A 6,000-nucleotide genomic window follows, 5' to 3' on the forward strand; every position below is an offset into this window, starting at 1 on the left:
ATAAGAATTTGAAGTTTTTAATTTAATGGTGGTTTGAGAACCTTTCAACGTTAAATCAAAGACGCACTAAATTGTGGGAGTTAAGCTGTTATGCACAATTTTGTTTTTCTTTCTCTTAAATTTTTAAAATGCGAGTTTAATTTTAATTTATTTCTAAAAGTTAACTAAAAAATTAGAATTGTTTGTCATTTATATCTTATAGCATGAGATCTGAGATTTTTTTCAATACATCCCTACAAGTCCAATACTTATTGAACTTAACAGTGAATAACAAGATGATGAATAAATCTTTGAATTAATCTTAAATATACTCCTTTACTATCTTAAATTTTTAAAATATGAAATTAGATCTCAGTCAACTTTCAAAACTAGTTCAAAAAAATATTTCTCCTTTATATATTTTATGTTAATTTTATTTTTCAATACTTTCAAAATTACATTACAGTCATTACTCATTACTGAATACTGATTCTATCGATGCAATGGTGCTTCTGCGGTGTTACCGGATACGTGCTTTTAGGATTAAAGATGGTCCGAATCTTTCTGTAACGAGAAAAAAACATTTAACTGTACAAGTTAAATAAATTAGATTAAGAGTAGTAGTTATTACATTTTTTATATCCAGTGATAGTGTGTAAGATGGAGTAATATAAGTTTATTCAACCTTAATATCAACAGCATCACTTAGAAAAATTAATATTAATTAAGTTCGGATCTCGGATGCATCCAACTCAACTGGATATTTAATTGGATTGTCCATATGTTACAGGCCTAGGAACCAGCCTACACTAACAACTTAGCGTGAATCAGACACTACAGAACTTAGCTGTCACCAAATCACCAACCTTTATAACGCATGCAAAGGGTCACCGAGAGAATTGCCAGAAGAATAGACCCTAACCAATTACCAATAAATAATGAATCATCCATTTCTTGTTACATGAATACTCCATCTTTTGTCCTTCTGAAAGATTACTTTATTCCTCTCAAAATTATTGATATTTAATATTTTTTTATAAAGATTAAAAAAATAAATTATTTCAAGAAAATTAATGTTTATTAGAAAATAATTTTACTTAAATATTTTTACTCTCTCTTAATTTTAATAAATATATTATAAGATGTTTTGAGACAACACTATTTATTATAGAATAAAATTAAAATGGATATTTTAATATCTCATTAAAAAATAAAAATATTAATTAATTTTAATTTTTTTGAAAAGCTAAAATTGCAAGTCTATTTGAAACGGAGAAAGTAATTACATAGTATTGTAAACATATTTAGAAATTATTTGAAATAATATCACAATAATAAATGAAATATATGTATGAACTACTTTTATAATCATATTAAAGTAGTGCACTGTTACTCCAAACATCATCCTAGTATGTGATAATTCTTTTCTTTTTTGTTTATTAACGTCTTGTCTTATTTAGGGTAGTTGTGAGTTTTTTATTTTTATTTTTTAAATATAATTTTTAAAATAAAATGGGTTCAATAAAAATAGAGTTAAGTTGATTTTTAATTTAATTTTAAAACATTTTTACATTCATTATTAAAAATAAGAAAAAAAGTTTTGTGAATTTAAAAAAGATACATTTTAACTATCACTATGATATCATTACCATCATCATCACCTCTGTTACCGTCATTCCATCACCACTGTCATCATCACTATCACCTCCATCGTTCCACCACCACTACATTTGACCTTTGTTGCTTCCACCTTTATGTTATCTCTATATTGTTGTCATTGTTGCCACCATTATCATTTCATCATTGTTGTCGTCACTACCACTACCACCATTCCATCGCTAATACCACCACCACTACCATCATTTTGTTGTCTTCATCATCGTTGTCGTTGTTATTATTTTACCCCACCATCACCCATAATTTTTAAAATTATACTCATGATTGCCCCAATCAAATCATTGAACCACTAAGGTAATGGTTGCTAATTAACCTGCATGACCCAACATGTTTCCTCCCTTGAGCGCGACCTACTTTGGGTCAGTGGATCATCGATTTAATCATAAATCCGACTAAATAATACTAGATTGCATTAGATTCAATGCATAATCAATTCAATAGGATCTTCATCTTACCCAAACTTTTAAGACGTAATCAAACCATTCCGACTAGTTGGGTCGATCTAAGTTTTAAAACACTTTAATCGACATTCCATTTCTACTACGTTATCATCACTCTTCTATCACCACCACTACTATTTCACCTCACCACTATTATCATGGCAATCACCCCATCAGTGTTACTATCATTCTATTACCTCTATCATTATCATTATCATTATTTTATAGTAAAATAAAATAAAGATAAAATAATTGATTCATTTTATTTATATTTTTAATTTGTAACATCTTTTTATAAACTAAAAATAAATAATAAATTAAAATTCAAAATTAAAATTGATTTTAATTTTTATAAATTTCAAAATTAAAAATGAGAAACCAACCAAACAAAACATAAGATTGTATGGTAATTCATGTGCTTGTAGATGATGGATTATGGCTTATATTATGACTCGTTGACCCATAGAAATTGATTCAAAACCAACGGGGTCGGCACTGTGATGATGACGGGACAAAAGGAAAAGGATGTGCATTTGTTGTGCTAGTCTTTTTTTCTCGATGGCTGGGAACTGGGAAGTAACATTGAATTGACAACTGAGGATGATCACGCCCACACTTGTGCAATGAGAGAGAGAGGGAAAGTAAGAGGATTGAGCAAAAACAAACATACGCATGGAAATTCTAAACCAAGCCCCTTCTTTTCTTTTTGCTCCGGAACCCAATAATTGTAGGGCCTGTGACTTTTTGTCCCTCGTCACAGTGTGAAATTAAATTCTCCGTGAGCAGCCCTATCTTTGTTTTTCTCATCTTTATACCGCAACCTAATAACGCACACAGACACAGAAAATAGGTACTATGCAGAGAACAAATATATTATATTCATATACGTCATTTATTTTTGTCACATAATCTCTTTAAATAGGCAAAAATAATGGAATTATGTTTATATTTTAAAAAAAGTAATTATTTTCTTATAAAAAAAATGAAAGAAATATTATGGAGAATCAATTATATTTTTGTAAGTGCTTTTTCACTCTTAAAATTTATTTTCACATTTATAAATTTTTGGAACTCAACTTATTTAAACTTTAATTTCTATTAAAAAATAAATATATCGTTAATTTATTTGTTATTTTACTTTTTTTCTGATTTAATTTTGAATTATAAACAAGTTATGCTGAATTCATGAATCAACTTGATTGAGATAAGATTGTTTTAAGTTAATTAATCTTATGATTGAATCTTAAGAGAGTTTTATCATTTACTTAGGATAATTATATCTTATTTAACTTGAGTAGTGTTTTTTTATTGGAAATTATGAATATTTTTTAACGTTAAAGATTAATCTCAGGTGTGTTTGCTATTCATCTAAAAAAATTCTATATAAAAAAATTACTAAATCATGTCTTCACATGTCAAGTTGAAGTAAGTTTTAATTCTCATAAGCATTCTATCTAACTTGAGAAAAAAAAAAATGCATATGACCTATAAAATAAATTGTAGAAAGGTTATCATATATAAATTGAAATTCTCCAAGTAGAGAAAGGATATCCCCTCCATTTCACCCTAGCGAGCTACTCTCTCATCTCTGACCCTATATAGCTAGCTAAGACAACTCCTCATGAATCATCATGCGTCTGCTCCTCCTCCTCCTTCCTTTTTAGCCTTCTTAGCTGTGTGCCTTTGAATTCCCTCTTCAATTCCTTGACTCCACTGTGCATGTATGAACCTTCCTTTAATTCACTGTTACACAAGGTGGGATATGTCTTTATGATATTAACCCTCTTCCCTTTTTATTATATTCATCTATCTCTCTTACATCTCTGATCTGTCCCATTTTTCTCTCACTCTATATATTCATTCCACTCTCGTTTTCCTTTCTATCCTCCAGTTCAAACCCCCTCTTGAATCTTTACCTCCTGTTCATTCTTTCCTACCTTATAAGTGTTAAAATGAAATCACATAGCATGCACCTTCTTTCTTTATCTCTCTACCTTCAAGGTTTCCAACCCTTTTTCCTCCTCCTCCTCTTTCCTAGCTTAATTATTTTATTGTTTAAGTTAGGTTAATGCATCAAACATCCTCTTCTCATTTTTCTAAACACTATCTAGTTTCAAATTTTTTATTGTGTCCACTTGCGTTTATGTATGCACACATGACATGTGTCTTCTATCTCCCAGCTTTAAGTGTGTGATCACACTCCTTTTTGGTGGTGGTCTATATATCTTTTTGTGGTTTCGGAAGTGTGTTGCAATGTTTCTTTTCTTCTTTTAAGCGTAGTAGCTCACATATATGCACCTGCAGAGATAGTGAGTGGAGTTGAGCCGTAACATGAAACTGTTTAGATTGGAAGTTCGCAAAGGAAAAAGTGAAGCTGCCAGCATGATCTACCTTTGGTTAGAGAGCTCAAGAGTGCTAACCCTGACTAGGTCATGCTGTGACAGCCTCACTCCTTCCTATTTGGGGACCCATTGTAGATTCTTCAACAATCTGAAAGACACACAAGGCTTAAAAAGCAAAAGGTAAGAAGCGAGTGATGAGCATGAGAAAATTCACTGCTAGCATCGTATATTCCTTTCTTTTCTTTTTTCTGAGTTTCTGTTCTGGCAGGCGTGCGTTATCAACTTTTCCCTTTTACTTGCTCTTGTCTTTTTCTTTTTTTTTTTGCTACTTCTTTCACCGAACTAGTTCACTGTGTTATGTCTTTGGGACCAAACTTTTAAATTGATGGCCGTAGATTGCTCCTTATCTTTACTTAATTAGGGTTCCTACAACCCTAGGATGTTTATGTTATTCTAGTATCAAATTTATTCATTATGATTTTCTTTAGATTGGCTTGAATTTCTAAACCCTAGAGGTAGTTATTTTGATGTTTAAGTTGCTATGCATGTGTGAGTGTTATGTAGTGTTATGTGGAGTCATAGTTTATGCAGCTTAATATAAGACATGTTCCTCTTTTGTGTCCATGATGTGTTTTTCTCTTGATGGTTGCATCTACTTATTTTCCTTCATTAAATGTTAAAATATACGTAATTAAGACGCGCAGTTGTTGAGGTTCAAAGCAGTGAATTTGAGGCAGAGATAAACACTCTTGCAGGTCTGATTCTGGGCTTTCAATAATTAGCCATTAGTTGTTTTTAACTTGGCAGCGTATTTGACTGACTTTATTTGATATGGGTAGAAAGCAGGTTCAGAAGATTGTTGATTACTAAATATGCTCGATTTTGGTTTTAAAATGGAGGGATTTGTGACCTATAACTCTAATTATGTCTATGCTGAGAACAAATAGTGATCGCCATGCGGATGCAAAAGGGAATACTAACGGTGATCAAGGCTAACTACAGTAAGAAGATATTGCGAAAAAGAAAATAACGAACTAGTGTATAATGTTTACTGTTCAACACAGCGAAGTATGAACGTATTATATATATGTAGTATTTTCCTCATCTCATATTTTGATCTTTAATTTTCACAGACTTCATCGATTTGTCCATATACAACATTAATGAAGTATCAACATAAGTATCCAAGACTGTTAGGTAGTCATTTTTGTGAAATTAGTGTAATTTTTGTTAAATTTCAGCGAGTAAAATTATTTATAATATTTACGAAATAAGACTAAGTGGCGTTTAATAAGCATGACTTGTATGAATGTATAAAATTAATTGCTTCAATAGAAGTTGTATGTCATAACTCATAACTGGTATTATTTTTTAATATTTGTCATTTTTAAGTTTATTGTATGTTTAAATGAATGTATAATAACCATTTTTCTTTTAACAGGTAGTACATGTTAGGATAACTTTTATAAACATAAAGCAATTTGTTAAAAAAGATCATTTACATACGTGTTTTGATTAAAAATGATTTGATTAATGGCATACGTTGTTTAAAATAGGAATTA

At 30.3% G+C, this 6,000-nt stretch overlaps 1 long non-coding RNA gene across 1 annotated transcript; it reads left to right on the forward strand.

The window, feature by feature from the left end:
- Positions 1–3,665: 3,665 nt before the first annotated feature.
- Positions 3,666–5,628, forward strand: LOC114399528. Its single transcript, XR_003663751.1, has 2 exons — positions 3,666–5,193; positions 5,278–5,628. It is a non-coding gene; the product is annotated as an uncharacterized LOC114399528 (long non-coding RNA).
- Positions 5,629–6,000: the final 372 nt, after the last annotated feature.

This window comes from Glycine soja, chromosome 19, assembly GCF_004193775.1.
Source record: "Glycine soja cultivar W05 chromosome 19, ASM419377v2, whole genome shotgun sequence".
Lineage (NCBI taxonomy): Eukaryota > Viridiplantae > Streptophyta > Magnoliopsida > Fabales > Fabaceae > Glycine > Glycine soja.